The 16,201-nt window shown below is 39.6% G+C and overlaps 1 protein-coding gene across 13 annotated transcripts in view; it reads left to right on the forward strand.

The window, feature by feature from the left end:
* The window catches only part of LOC146405318 (uncharacterized), an 887,521-nt gene that overhangs the window by 68,565 nt on the left and 802,755 nt on the right, over nt 1-16,201 (forward strand). The window lies entirely within an intron of this gene.

Genomic DNA, 16,201 nt, shown 5'->3' on the forward strand with positions numbered 1-16,201 from the left:
GGACCCCAGTTTAATCATGGGGAGGAAAGAGACTCCTCCCTAGGTTGGGGGTTGGAAACATACGTCTGGGTTGCCTTCTTCTCTTGGGTGGATGTCCTGCTGCTATGTTGTTCCTCCTGTCAGGATCCCACATAAGTTCTCTTTCTTCTTACCACTTTTCAGAGTTCTCCTTGGGTTGCCTTTTATGTTATTTCCAGGGTTCATAGTGGGCTCATTGGGCAGAAGCAGGGAGAAATGGGTCAATACCATATTGTCTAGACTGAAAAATATTGTCTATTTTGCACATCAATTACTAAATTATAAATTCCCTGAAGGCAAGATCTGCCTTATACTTCTCAGTGTCGTTCACCATCCATAGTAGATTTCTTAATCATAGCTTTTCAATACATATTTGCAGTTTTAAGTGGGAATGTTTGCAATTGTGAACTTTTGGTTATTTCTAGATGCAATCACTATGGGTTTAAATGTCCATTTGTAATTGTTTTTTTGACTGAATAACAACTTTCTTTTTGATTATTAAATGAATGCTTCTGTCTCATTTTGGCAAAACTTAAAGCATTTTCATGATCATTGGAACATTGCTCATCCTACATTTCTTTCAGGATTTCTATTTGTTGGATATAGTGACTTCAGTTGGAAGATTTTTCAGATTATTTGTAATACCTGTAAGCAAAAATTGTAATGTTAAATTGGAAACATAACTGGAAAAAGGATCCTGTTAAATTAACTGCATTCTTAAATAGTCGAAATACTTATTTCAAAGTCAGCTATTGGAAGACTGAGGAAAAATCTAGAGATTTTGAAAGTTAGACATAAGAACTTGGTTTTTCAAAACACTGTTTTCAACTAAAAGTAGATTAGCATGTGGCGTGGGTTTAACTTCATTGAATGCACTTGACTTGATCTCTGTTGGAGTTGAGTGAGATACACTGGTTTGCTTTTCTGGCCTTGCCTCACAAATTATAACTTGTCACATATAATTACCTTTTCCATAACAATTTCAATAGTTCATTTGCCTGTCACATTTCAATGAACTCTAAACCTTTCTTAATGTATTTTTTTAAGTAGGCCAAAGTGCTCCTCCCCCACTCCACCCTGGTAGCTAGTGTATAATAAAATATGTACTTATTATGATTAGTGCCTCTACTTTTTAGTTACCACATTTCTTTCAGTAATACATTTCCTTTAAATGATTTAAGTTTTGTATCTGCTGAAGTCATTTTGAAGGTGGCTCTGTTCTAAGCTGAGTAGGATGAAAAGTCCTTTAGAAAAAAGAGGTGAGGGGTGAGGTTTTTCCTTAATAAGAACCCCAGTTACTGAGCTGACCGGAATGCTCAGATGAATGGATATGGAAAGAGAAAATGTATGAAATCACTCAGAACTCAAATGGAAGTTAATATGAAATATCTGAAGTGGACGTTTCATATTAAGTGTTTTTCTCCTTTTTTCTGCAGCGTTCATCATCTCAGCTGTGCAACCTGGCACTCAATTGTATTTTGGTTTCTAGTGTTTATTTCCTCTGGTTACCTGTTATTTTACTTGACATTATATATCAGCTGCTTGTAAATCAGAATTAAGTCTCATAATTTATCTGCTTTCTCATCTATCCCTTCAACTCTTCCTTTTAAAAAAGTTTATTGAAGTATAGTTGATTTACAATATTGTGTTAATTTCTGCTCTATAGCGAAATGATCCAGTTATACATACATTCTTTTTCATGTTCTTTTCCATTATGGTTTAACACAGGATATTGAGTGAGTTCCCTGTGCTCTACAGTAGAACCTTGTTGTTAATCTGTTCTATATATAATGGTGTCCATCTGCCAATCGCATCCCTTCCTCACCTCCCACCCCCTTGACAACTGCAAGTCTGTTCTCTGAGGCTGTTTCTGTTTTATAGATAAGTTCATTTTTATAATATTTTAGATTCCACATATAAGTGATATCATATGGTATTTGTCTTTTTCTTTCTGACCTTCAACTCTTCCTTTTGAGAAGATCTTACATTCCACATTTTCTGGCCAGTTGTAATTTTAAATATTTTACCATGTTGTTCCACACACCATCAACATGTCTCAAGATTCTAACACTACACTATGCAAACCAGGTCCAACAAGCTGGATCTCATGATTGAAGTAATACTGAAATTCTTTGGTGATGTGAACTGTTTTAATATTTACAGAATAGTGTTTTCTGCTCTAATTATGGAGCTAATAATAGATAATCATACTGATTTGAAGTCAACGGCCAGATATATTTTAGACATTTTTTGTTTGTTTGTTTTTTTAGAGCTGTACACATGGAATATGGAAGTTCCCAAGCTAGGGTTCCAATTGGAGCTGCAGCTGCTGGCCTACACCACAGCCACAGCAATGCCATGGGATCTGAGCTGTGTCTGTGACCTACACCACAGCTCACAGTGGATCTTTAACCCACTGAACAAGGTCGGAGATCAAACCCACGTTCTCACGGATACTAGTCGGATTTGTTACCATTTGGTGCCTACCTATGTCATGGTTCATGACAGGAACTCTTAGATCAACTTTTGATTCAGAAAATACATCATATTTATAGTGCCTAGTTTAGTGCTTGGCTACATTATAGGATGTTAAGTGATAAAATATATTTATCACAGTTTCTATTTTTGCTAAAACCCAGGGGAAAGGGAAGGAAGGAGATAATTTTACCCATAGTATATTCAAATTTATATTATAGTCGTATATCTTAAAAATGAGGTTTTTAATATCTATTGACTTTAAATGTGGAGGATGCATGTTTTAAAAAGAGAATATGATAAATTCTTTTTTGTTGGTGTGTCTTTGGAGCAATTTCTTATGTAAATGGAAATACGTTTTAATGTTGTTTTCCCTGGGTGAGTAAGTGACATTCTCACATGAAACAAAAAGCTATTAGAACAGAAAGGAATCATCAGGACTATCTAGTTCAGTGATCTATATTTTTAATTTTCAGTTTTAGTAATGGAACCATTTTTCAAACAAAGAAGAGGATCCTAGTGTGGGAACTATCCTGGACTTTGGAGTACTTGAAGCAGATACCATGCTAGCTCTTCTTAATTATGTATGTTACAAATCCTTTCATTTGCTTGGGTTTCTAGGTGTAGACTAAAAAAAAAAAAAAAGATCTCAACAAATGTAATATATTTACTTATAATAAAATGGACAGTGAAAAATCATAAAATATCTTAAGGCTTATTCTGTCAAATTTCAATCAGAGTTTGTGATACTTACTTTATTTAATATTCAACAAGTATTTTTAGAGTGCCTACCTATGTCAAGCACCGAGATTCTAGGCTCTGAAGACAGAAGTGCAAACAAGTAGTTCCTATCCTCAAGGAATTCTTAGAGTCTAGGATACTTGGCATCAGAAACAAATATTAAATTATCTCCTGGAATTTTTAATCATGAAATTGTGTAGACAGCCCATAAAGTGTCCTGAATCAGATCCCATGCATCTTGAGTCTAGCCAGTCATGACAGGGTATACAGTTCACATAAAGCAGAAATTTGAGGTATGGATCTCGACTGGGAGAGCTAGGCCCACTTTTTGGGAAGGAAGATGAGAGCCTGTGACAAGTGTATTAGTTTTCTATTACTTTCATAATGAATAATCACAAACTTAGTGGCTCAAAACCACACAAATATATTATTTTACACTTGTATAACAAACAGTCTAAACACAGATCTCGCTGAGGCTAAAATCAAGGAATCAGCCAGGCTCTGTTTTTTTTTTTTTTCTTTTTTTTGCACTTTAGGGGAGAATTTATTGCCTTCTAGTTTCTAGAAACCACAGACCTGCCTTAGTTTGTGGCCTCCTTTTTCCATCTTCAAAGTCAGCAATGGCAACTCAAGTCCTTCTCACACTGCATCACTCTGACCTGTAGTCACATCTCTCTCTGACTCTCCTCTTCTGCCTTCCTCTTCTGCTTTTAAAAATCCTTGTGATTACACTGAGCTCATCTAAATAATCCAAGATAACCCTGCCTCCTTTTTAAGACTCTTAATATTAATCATACCTGCAAAGTTTCTTTTTCCATGCAACATAATATATTTACAGGTTCCAATGTTAATGGCGTGGATGCGTTTTGGGGGGGGGGGCATTATTCTGGCTACCACAGAAGTTTACATAATCTTAAAGATACAGGGCCCTGATATGGCTGTGATTCACTAAGAGAAATTCAGCACCATGTAGCCTTTCCTTTTAGCCATTCTAGCTATAGAGACTGCTAGTCTTATCACAACATGGAGTAAAATGTTAAGTTGGCTGGTGATACAATCATTTCTATTGTGGGCTCAGTGTTTTTGACCTTGACACCACCACCCTCATTCATATGTTGAATTCTCGGTCCCCAGTGTAACTATATTTGGATATCTCCTTTCTGGAGGTAATTAATTAAACTATTTCATAAGAGTGAGATGCTGATCAATAAGATTGGCATCCTTGTAAGAAGAGACATGAGAGAGTCCTTGCTTTCTCTCTCTCTCTCTCTGCCTCCCTCCCTCCCTTCCTCTCTCTGTAGGTAAGAAGGTGGCCATTTTTAAGCTAGTAAGAGAGCTCATGGCCAGGAACTGAATTGGTTGGCACCTTGATCTGGGACTTCTAGCCTCCAGAACTGGGTGAAAACAAATTTATGTTGTTTAATCCACCTACTCTATGCTATTTTATTATGGCAGCCCAAATGACAAAGACAGATTTTGGTACAGAGAAGTAGGACACTGGTGAAGTAAATACCCAAAAATGTAGAAGTCATTCTGGAACTGGGTGATGTGTACATGGTGGAAGAATGTAAGGATATATGCTAGAAGAAGACAAGATTGCCATGAAAGGATTGCTGGTATAATTGCTGACATTAAAGGGATTCTGGTGAGAGCTCAGAAAGAAAATAGGAGAATTGGAGAGAATCCATTTTCTTAAAAGAATACATAAACAGTCATCAATAGACTGTTGGCAGAAATGTGGACTTAGGAGTTTCCTGTCGTGGCTCAGTGTTAATGAGCCTGACTAGTATCCATGAGGATGCAGGTTTGATCCCTGGCCTTGCTCAGTGGGTTAAGGATCTGTTGTTGCCATGAGCTGTGGTGTAGGTCTCAGATGTGGCTCGTATCTGGCATTGCTGTGGCTGTGTTGTAGACCGGTGGCTACAGCTCCATTTGGACCCCTAGCTGCAGGTGTGGCCCTAAAAAAGGACCAAAAAAAAAAAAAAAAAAAAAAGAAAGAAAGAAAGAAAAGAAATGTGGACAAGGCCATTTTGGTGAGATATCAGATGGAAAAGAGGAACAGTTTATTGGAAACTGGAGGAAAAGTGATCCTTCTTATAATGTGGTAAAGAACTTGGTTGAATTGTGTTGTAGTATTTTGTAAAAAGTAGCAAATCCAGGCAGGACCCTGCAGGCCCTCCAGTTGCAAAACCTTGTCATGTTCCCCATTACTTGTTTGTAGAAAAACAAGTCTTCTAGGTCTTCCTTGAATTCCAAAGAGCAGATTCATGCAGGTGCTAATTAGGGAAGAGAGGGAATGCAAACAAAGGGAAAGCAGTCAAGGAACAAGAGTTCAGCCATAAAACAGAGTCTTAGTTCCTCCTCAAGGGATATACCTAACAATCTGATAAAAATCTTTGAGTTGTTCTGCAGGAACTTAGTCCCTCACTCAGGTGGAGGTTAGTAACTACATGCTGAGACCCCAGACTAGTTGGAACCAGAAGGTTGATGATTGAGATTCCTGGAACATCACCAACTAATCAGAAGTCATGCACCCTTCAGCCCTTACCCCATGTTGTATTGTTTGAGCATGAGGAGCCTGTTCTCCTTGCTTTGCCCTGTAGTAAGCCTTTCTTTGCCTGCCCCAAACGCCAACATTTCAGTTTGTTTGGCTTCATTGTGCCTCTGGCACATGGACTTGAGTGGGACAACAGTAAAACCTACAACCTATGAAATTGAATGCTTAGCAGAAGTTTCTAAGCAAAGTGCTGCAGATATAGCTTGGGCCCTTCTTACTGCTTAGAGGAGATAAAATGTGAGAGGAGAGAGATGAATTGAAGAAAGAATTATTAAGCCAAAAGGAGCCAGAAATTGGAGATTTGGAAGATTCTCAGCCTATCCATATTGGAAAAAAAATGAGAGCACTTATTCTGAAGAGAGCATTAAGGGTGTGGCTGAACAAACATTTGATGAAGAGATCATGAGTGTGACTTATGGATTTAATTAGCCATCTCAGCAAAGTCCAGGAATATAGATGGAATTACACAGCAGAGACACTGCCAGTTTCAACTAAAAAGGACAGAGAAAACTGGACAAAATAAAGGAAGTCTGCCAAACTTACTGGATTTTATAGGACCAGACTATAGAGCTAGTTGCTGCAAACTTGGGCTATTTTTCAAGGAAGAGTGGCCTCTATGGCTCTTCAGAGATCATCAGGGCTACCACTCCCACAGTAGGCTGGCAGCAACACTGTTCCCTCCTCTTCGGGTTCAGATGACAGGGCCTCTACAGAGGGCCATGAGCAGGGCACTTGCAGAGACCAGTCCAGTCCAGAGTGGGTAGAGCCTGAAAGAGCTGAAGAAATAGGGCCATCCCACAGAGGCTTGGGATGATGCTGTCTTCTGAGTGGGCCACAACATTGAGCCAAAGAGGATTATCCTTCAGCCTTTAAAATCTGATGGAATTTACCTTGCTAGGTTTTGGACTTGTTTGGAATTTGGTATCATGTTTCCTTCTTTCCTGTTTCTCCCTTTTGGAGTAGGAATGTATCCTCTCCCTGTTCTACGTCTTATTTTGGAAGCATGTAATTGGCTTCACAGATTCACAGCTGGAGAGGAATTTTGACTCAAGATGAATTGTCTCACCCATATCTGATTTAGATGATATTCAGATGAGATTTTGGACTATAGTCTTTATAGCTGAGCCTGGAATGAGTTAAGACTTTGGGGAATGAATGTAAGTTGCATGCAAGAAGCACATGAATTTGGGGGGGGGGCAGATGTGGAACATTATGGGCTGAATGTGTCTCCCCCAAATTCATATGTTAAACCTCAATATTCAAAATGACTATATTTAGAGATAGTGCCTTTGTTGAGCTAATTAGGTGACCCTGGTTGGATAGGGTTTGTTTTCTTCTAAGAATATTCATAAGAAGAGACCTAAGAAAGCTCCCTTCCTCCATCCCTCCTTCCTTCCCTCCCTCTCTTCCTCTTTCCCTCCCCTTCCTTTCCACGTAAGGACAGGGTGAGAAGGTGGTCATCCACAAGCCAGGAAGAGTGCTCTCACTAGGAACCAAGTTGGCTAGCACCTCAACCTGGGATTTCTAGCCTCCAGAACTGTGAGAAAATAAATTTATGTTGTTAAACCACCTGATTTGTGGTATTTTGTTATGGCAACTTGAACTAAGACAGTTCACCAAACTGCTTTGTTTCCTTCTTTTTTTCACTCACTGGCCTAATGTGCCTCCTTGTAGCTTCTGTCCATTTGTCTTTGTCCTGACTTTTATTTAAGAAAATAAAAAAGGATATAAAACATGTTCAAGGGTGGAAGAGAATGTAACATTTTGCCCAGAGGAAAATTAAATTGGGAGACAGCATTCTGCAGGTGCATATTAAGTGAACTGGTGGGGAAAATGTAATTTAGGAGCTGGTGAAATTGCATTTGAGTGGAGATGTAGTCATCTCGCATTGCCTGTATCTATCTAGAGATCATTTTCATTTCAGTTGCTTGCATGTGTCGTGTACTAGCACTCCCCACTACATTTCTTTGGGGATCATCAAAAATAGATTACTCAAGAATGATTTACAGATCAGTATATAGCTAGGTGAAGGTGCCTGCATTGGACTAAAGAGGGCAAAAATAAAAATCATGAGCAAAATATTTCTTTTTCATTTTTAATCAGTTGATTTCTCATAATGTATTAGGCAGTAGCACAAGATGTTTAAAATTGGAGTTTCAAGACATCAACATGTAATAGATTTCTGATATCAGAATGAACCCTGAGATAGACCATCCTCTAGGAATATCAGAGCAGATGGCCAAAAACTTCATAGAGAAGCTCTGACCTTCGTTAAAGGATTTAAAAAATGTAGATGGTTGTTTTGTCAAACCCAAGTCTGTGTGCCTAATGCACAGTGAGGCCAAATAGAGCAAAATATTGAGGTTTGGAGCAGAGAAAGGCTTATTGCAGGGCCAAGCAAGGAGAATGGATGGCCCATGCTCAAAAGATCTGAACTCCCAATGGTTCTCAGAGATTTTTTTTTTTTGTCTTTTTAGGGCTGCACCCTTGGCATATGGAGGTTCCAAGGCTAGGGGTTGAATTGGAGCCTACGCCACAGCCACAGCAGTGCAGGATCCAAGCCACATCTGTGGCCTACACCATAGCTCACGGCAACACCGGATCCTTAACCTACTGAGCAAGACCAGGGATTGAACCCACTTCCTCATGGTTACTAGTTGGGTTGGGTTCGTTAACCATTGAGCCACGATGGGAACTCCAGGAATGTCTATTTAATAAGAGATTCTGCTTAAGAGGTTTTTTTTCAGAGGCTAGGGGTGTAATGCTGTGTGAAGGAGCTGAGGGAGGTCAGAAAAGGCCTGCCTATGGAGATGTACTACCCACACCAAGGGAATTGTTGTGTGGGAGGGTCCGAGCAGAGGTACCTCTGAAGAACACAGACATATGCTCTGGAAAGAGTCAGTTTCAAATGATTGTTGAGTTATAAAAGCATGCAGTCATCTTTTTTGTCCTCTCTCTTTCCCCTACTGCTACTCTGCATTCCAATCCAGAGAGGCCAGTAACCTGAAGGTATACAGCCCTGATGGAGAGAGAGTTAAGAATCATGCCCCTACTCCTCCAAAGATGGGAAAGGTTTAATACCAACTCTTGTTTGAAGTTTTTGTCTTTTTTTTTTTTTTTTTTTTTGCTTTTTCTTGGGCCGCTCCTGCAGCATATGGAGAGGTTCCCAGGCTAGGGGTCAAATTGCAGCTATAGCTGCTGGCCTACGCCAGAGCCACAGCAGCGCAGGATCCGAGATGCGTCTGTGACCTACACCACAGCTCACGGCAACGCTGGATCGTTAACCCACTGAGCAAGGGTGGGGATCGAACCTGCAACCTCATGGTTTCTAGTCAGATTCGTTAACCACTGCGCCACCACGGGAACTCCCTGAAGTTTTTGTTGTTAGGTGGAACTGGAGGTTTGGGGTTACTTTCGTGTTTGTGAAGTAGTAATGAAGATTTATTACTCAAAAGTGACCAGCAATGCTCTGTAATCTGATAAATTTTTATGCAGTGGCTGAGAAAGGACAGCTGCCTCTGAGAAAATTCAAAGGGACAAGAGGGGGAACACAATAAAGTGCTTTTAGGATTACCCTCCATGAATCCTGCTTGTTTGGTATACCAATGACAGTAGCATATAATATTCATACCTTGGGGCCAATGTACAGAAAATGGGCTGAATTCAGATCAATATGCCTATCTTCAAAAGGATGAATCACCTTTTTTTTTTTTTTTTTTTTTTTTTCCTTTCAAAAGTAGAATAACTGCTTAGAGCTTTTCAATGCCATTAAAATTGTTGGGTAAATATTTATTTGAGATACAGCCATCAATTTGCCTGCCATGTTCAACTTTTCCGTCTAGATCTTTTTTACTTCTCCTTGGCTCAAGAAAACCATGTCAGGCTGTTCTTTGGTGATGGGAGGCCACTGAAGGGACAAAGGTTGTATCTTGCTGCCAAAGGCAGTCTACTACTAGGGTTCTCAGAAGCCTACTGTTGGAGTGTCTAGTAGCCCTCATCATAGCCTTGTGTGAGGGGCTGTACCCAAACAGAGATGGTAAACAGTTGAGTCAATCAAATCTTTTCTCTTGGGAATTTAAGCTGAGAGATTCAAAAGAGATGTTCTGATGGATGCTGTGTGCTGTTTTGAAAGGAGCCCATGATTAACAGCCACATCCGTTCTGAGAATAATGGAGCTGCGATGCAGAAAGAAAGACATGCTAAAAATGGGTTTTGGGGGCTCCTGAGCAAAAGTGGCTGCCTTGATCCCTTTAGGTATTCTTGTTTTAGTTCCAATTTCATGAACACCCTTACTGTAAAACCTTCCTTTCCTGTAAAAGAAATTTGATGGGTGTCTATCTTTTGCTAACAAAAAAGCTTTGGCTAAAGGAATGTGGTAAACTTGACTCAATAGCACTGAGTTTATTCATCACCACCACATCTTCAGTGCTCACTTGTATTTCAGCTGCTGTGTGATGGGCCTTGGTCTTTGTGCTTATTTAAGGCCAGCTGACTTCCTAAATGCAACATCTGTTATTTCAGTTGGTTCTGAATGTTTGTTTATTATTTTCATTTTTTAATCTGAGCTGATCGTCCAAATACTTGTGTCTTCATGTGGGCCAACAGACCATATTCTGTATGGTCGTTGGGCTTTAAATATGATCGTTACATATATTGCTTCAAAGAGGCTCAGACTGTTTTGCTACTGATGTTATCGGCTGATTTTTTCAGCATCTATATTAGAGAATGAGAAAGAAATGTTAACATAGTAAATAGATTTTGCTCTAGATTTTGAAAAATTATATTAAGATAGAAATAAATATACTCCACATACAGGAGCCTTTGAAGACTTATTGCTTAATGACTCCAATTCTTTTTCTGGCTCCTCTGTGTTTCACAACTCTCCTTGGTCCTAATCTTTCACATTTGGTCTAATCAATATTACTGGTCCCTCAGGGTCACCCACTGTTTCCCCAAGTGGGTTGAGGCTTTGAAATAATCCTATTTGAAAGGCAGCATTTTATCCCAGTGTGATTTGAGCTCCTGGATTCATTAAAATCTTATTGGTGAACTGAGGGTCACATTTTAAGTTCTAGTCAGAGGTTGCCAGGAGGTCTGCCTCTACATGGACCCCCCCCCAAAATACCCTCGCAATAAAGCCTGTGGAGAAACCATGGAGCATGGTAGATAGCACGTGTGCCCTGAAGTCATAAGAACTTCCTGAGTTCTATATTCCACATTTAATAGCTCTGTGATCTGCCTCAGGGAAAGGGACTTTATCAGGGAAACAGGCAGAAGGCACTAGTTTGACTTTTTATGTAGAGTATTTTACTAGTCAGCAGCACTCTGAATCCACTTTCAGACTGAAAGGCAAGGGAAGTTCTCTTGGGGAAATTACATATGCACAGGCACACATATCCAGGGGTCAAAGTACTGATAAACAATTTTTTTTTTGACAAGAAACTGGTGACCTAAGGTGTACATAGGAACATAAGATAACTTTGTGCTTAGTTCATGTGTCTTGGTATGAATTATTATATTTAAGTTCCTTTGATACTGTGGATATCTGTTAATCAGGGTAGCATTGCCTACTATGTCATAAATGTTCAAGTCTCAGTGACTTAACACAGAAGTTTATTTCATGCTGACATTCATTAAGTCCTCTTAGAGGAGCAGGTTTGTGGATGTAAGTGGGTCCTCTGGTCATTCAGGGATACAGGCTGTTGGATGCTCTGACATCTTCTACACTGGCATATGGAGGTTCCCAGGCTAGGGGTCTAATCGGAGCTACAGCTACCAGCCTACGCCACAGCCACAGCAACGCCAGATCCGAGCCGCATCTGTGACCTATACTACAGCTCACAGCAGTGCAAGATCCTTAACCCACTGAGCAAGGCCAGGGATCAAACCCACAACCTCATGGTTTCTGGTCGGATTTGTTTCTGCTGCGCCACAACAGGAACTCCAGCACTGAGTCTTGTTGTTCTTCAAATTTATCTATCTCTGTGGGTTCTAGAAGCAAAAGGCTTTTATATACTATCAAGGATCCAAATTCCTGAACTTTCTCCATTTCATGTCTATCTGCAAACAAACCATCTGTTTAATAACTAGAAAGTAAAAACCCAACCCCATTAACATTTAGACTCTCTGCAAACATTTTCCTTACACCATGAGTTGGTGAACTTTTTCTATAAAGGTCTAGATTGTAAGTATTTCAGACTTTGTGGACCATACTGTCATTTCACAACTACTGAATCTTGCTTTTGTCATGCAAAAAAACAATATGTATGTATACCATGTCTTCCTAATCCAATCATCTGTCAATGGACTTTTGGCTTGTTTCCATGTCTTGGCTATTGTGAATAGTACTGCAATGAACATACGGGTGCATGTGTCTTTTTCAAGGAAAGTTTTGTCTGGATATATGCCCAAGAGTGGGACTGCTGGGTCATATGGTAGTTCTATGTATAGATTTCTAAGGTACCAGCTTACATTCCCACCAACAGTATTGGAGGGTTTCCTTTTCTCCACACTCCCTCCAGCACTTGTTATTTGTGGACTTATTAATGTTGGCCATTCTGACTGGTGTGAGGTGGTATCTCATGGTAGTTTTGATTCACATTTCTCTAATAATCAGGGATGTTGAGCATTTTTTCATGTACTTGTTGGCCATCTGTAAATCTTCCTTGGAGAATTGTCTATTCAGGTCTTTTGCCCATTTTTCCATTGGGTTGTTGGCTTTTTTGCTGTTGAGTTGTATAGGAAGATGTAGTATACATACACAATGGAGTACTAGTCAGCCATAAAAAAGAATGACAATGCCATTTGCAGCAACATGGATGGAACTAGAGACTCTCATACTGAGTGAAATAAGTCAGAAAGACAAAGACAAATACCATATGATATCAGTTATAACCAGAGTCTAATATACAGCACAAATGAACCTTTCCACAGAAAAGAAAATCATGAACTGGAGAATAGACTTATGGCTGCCTGGGGGGAGAGGGAGGGAGTGGGAGGGAACGGTAGCGTGAGGTTATCGGGATGCAAACTATTGCTCTTGGAATGGATTTACAATGAGATCCTGCTGTGAAGCATTGAGAACTATGTTTAGATACTTATATCACAACACAACAATGGGAGGAAAAATTATGTATACATGTATGTATAACTTGGTCCTTATGCTGTACAGTGGAAAAAAAAATAAATGACTGTAATTTTCATTGCAAAAAAAAAACAAAAACACTATGTAAACAAATGGATGTGTCTGTGCTTCAGTGAACTTTATTTTAAAAAAGTGGGCTAGGAGTTCCCGTCGTGGTGCAGCAGAAACGAATCCAACTAGGAACCATGAGGTTGCAGGTTCGATCCCTGGCCTCGAACAGTGGGTTAAGGATCCAGTGCTGCCTTGAGCTGTGGTGTAGGCTGCAGACGCGGCTCAGATCTGGTGTTGCTGTGGTTCTGGCGTAGGCTGGCGGCTATAGCTCTACCTAGCCTGGGAAACTCCATATGCTGCAGGTGTGGCCCTAAAAAGACAAAAAAAAAAAAAAAAAGTAAATAAATAAATAAGAAATATAAGTAAAAATCACATAAAGATACCTCGTTAGTTTAAACTGGCAAGCACTTTACATGTCTCCAAGAATATAAAAAAAGCCTGTATAGCCTTTCCTAGGTTTATGTATATTAACATTATACCATATTCATGATTCAGATTTAAGATATAAACATTACAGATATAGTTTGAGGCTCCCTAAGTACATCCTTTCTTCTTTCTCTTTCCTCACTATCATGAATTCAGTATTAATCTTATGCGCTGGCATCACTTTTTATCACTTAAAATTCAGTACTGCTGACTTACTGACTAGTTTATAATCATAGTCAACGAAATCTCTTACAGAATGAAAGGCATGGTATTCTGGGTAAATCATTTCAGAACCTCCCTCAACCTTCACAGCTAGTCTCCAGGTACAGCAGCCTCTTGGGGAAGAGGGAGATAGAAAATTAGAGGTAATCACTGGTCAGACCGTGAATGGCCTCCTGTGTTGGCTAAGGTTTACAATTTTATCCTCTTGAATATAGTGGGGAACCCCATTCACTATTTGGCAAGGTCAAAATTGTGGTTTAGAAGGATAATTCTTGTTGCTGTGTGAAGACTGTCCAGGGCTAGGAGAAACTCTTACCATAGTGCTAGGGATAGTATGGACTTCAGCTCAGACAGTGGCATGAGGAGAAGGGTCTTTTCTTGGCATGACCTGGAAGCCTCACAAGTTTTCTAGCTACTTCAGGAAGGATTGCACTCCAGTTTGGCATGGGGGTGCCTCAGGCAGAAACTGCTGCTGCTTCCTGGCATTTTGACCTTGACCTTTTTACTCAGTGGTAAAGAGGTCTCTCTTTTCATCAGGATTTTAGCTCTTCAGTTGGACTCCCAGGTACCTTACATGCATTATCTTTTTTAAACTTCACATCAACCTGGTGGGATAGTTACCATGTGTACTCCACTGAAAAAGTGAGGAAAATGAGGCCCAGAGTGGCTAAATTGCTTACCTTAGTTTACTTGAAAGAGCCTGAGCTGGGTCGTTTTTAACTTAAGCCTGATTTACTTATCTTGCCATGTTGTCTCAAGGCATAACAGCTAATATTTATTGAGGAATTGCTATGAGCCAGGCACTATTCTAAGCCCTCTGCATGTGTTATTCATTTAACTATTACCATAACCCTCTGAGGCAGATAATGTTATCTTCATTTTACATCTGAGGAACTGAGGTCCAGAGAATTCAAGAAACTTGTTCACGATGACCCGTCTGGTTAAGATGATTATGATAACTTAACTCTGGAGCCATTGCCTTCTACTACCTCTAATGGAAAGTAATTACTTTGATTTTCAAAAGTATAGGGAGGAAGAAAAAGTTATAACTTAAAAAGCATCTTACAAAACAGTGTAAACATAGCCCAGTTTCCACTTGTCAAAATATTGAAGAGACTATAGCTACATGCCACACTGAATACCAGATTTGAATGGATATAGCTGATTATTAGTACCTACAGTTTTGCTTTAGTCTTTGCCAAAATGGCTTAATATGACAGAATAGTCATAGCAGAGCTAGGCTAAGAGTTGGGAGGCCAGGGTTCTATCCTGCCTGCCATAAACAATCTTTATGATCTTGGGTAGATTACTTAACAGCCTTGAGCCTCAGTTTTTCCATCTCAAAAATCCAAGGCATGAACTAGAGACTTTCCAGTGCCCCTATCCACTCTGTGGTTCTCTCTTTGCTCTTTTCCTGACTACATCAGAAAATGATTTCAAAAAATGTCAGGAAATGTAAATAAGGAAATACTTTTAAAAATGCAACAAATTAATTTTAATATTTCTGAAGGTAAACATACAGGAGCACTAGGAGTTTTTTTTGTTTTTTTTTTTTTTTTTTTTTTTTTTTTGTCTTTTTGCTATTTCTTTGGGGCCGCTCCCACGGCATATGGAGGTTCCCAGGCTAGGGGTCGAATCGGAGCTGTAGCCACTGGCCTACGCCAGAGCCACAGCAACGCGGGATCCGAGCCGCGTCTGCAACCTACACCACAGCTCATGCAACGCCGGACCGTTAACCCACTGAGCAAGGGCAGGAACCGAACCCACAACCTCATGGTTTCTAGTCGGATTCGTTAACCACTGCGCCACGACGGGAACGCCAAGGAGTTTTTTTAAATAAGACTCTTTCTATTAATATTATAAACATACAGACATTTTAGTCATCTGCTGGTATATGAAAAAAATCCAAATCTATGACTCTAGTAGCTAGCATCTTTATTAAAAAAATAAGATTTAAATAAATTAAACAACATAAGTATGAAACAAGTACATAACTAAGAGGTAACATCTTAAAACAACATCAACTCATGAAATAGCTTCAAGATTTACCTTCTTGAAAGAAATAGATTTGTGAGAACATGGATAGACAAAAGACTGATAGAGTATTCTAGAAAACAGCAGTTTTTTTTGTTTGTTTGTTTTTTTCCCCTTATGGCTAATTCTAAAAGAGCTATTTCTTTACACAAATGCATTTTTAGATAAGATAAATGTACTTATTAAGTTGCCAAAATCGCTTTTAAATCTGCTTTCAAATCCACCTCTCTCCAAAGGAGTGGATCCCAACCTGGAGGGAGTTTTGCAGGAGTCTGATAGCATTTGTTCCATTTATTTAAATGATGGAATAGATGTGGGTTAATTTCCACAAACCCGCATTAACATTTCTTGCTTTTGCCCTTAACTGAAGGGGTTGGAAATCCTGAGCTTGGTAACCGCCACCTGCCTGAGAGAGATGTCCTGTCTCCATCCTCCATATGCCGGAGGAAGAGCGGTGAAGCGGTACTGGAGCTGATGGACCCCCTTCCACGGGCTGACTGGCATTGCCAAGGGCAGCCTCATCACATAGCCTC

This window comes from Sus scrofa, chromosome 2 (genome assembly GCF_054392235.1).
Source record: "Sus scrofa isolate SSC_HxYL_T2T_F1_AM1 chromosome 2, Sscrofa_HxYL_maternal_Yorkshire_Landrace_v2.0, whole genome shotgun sequence".
NCBI classification, from domain to species: Eukaryota; Metazoa; Chordata; class Mammalia; order Artiodactyla; family Suidae; genus Sus; species Sus scrofa.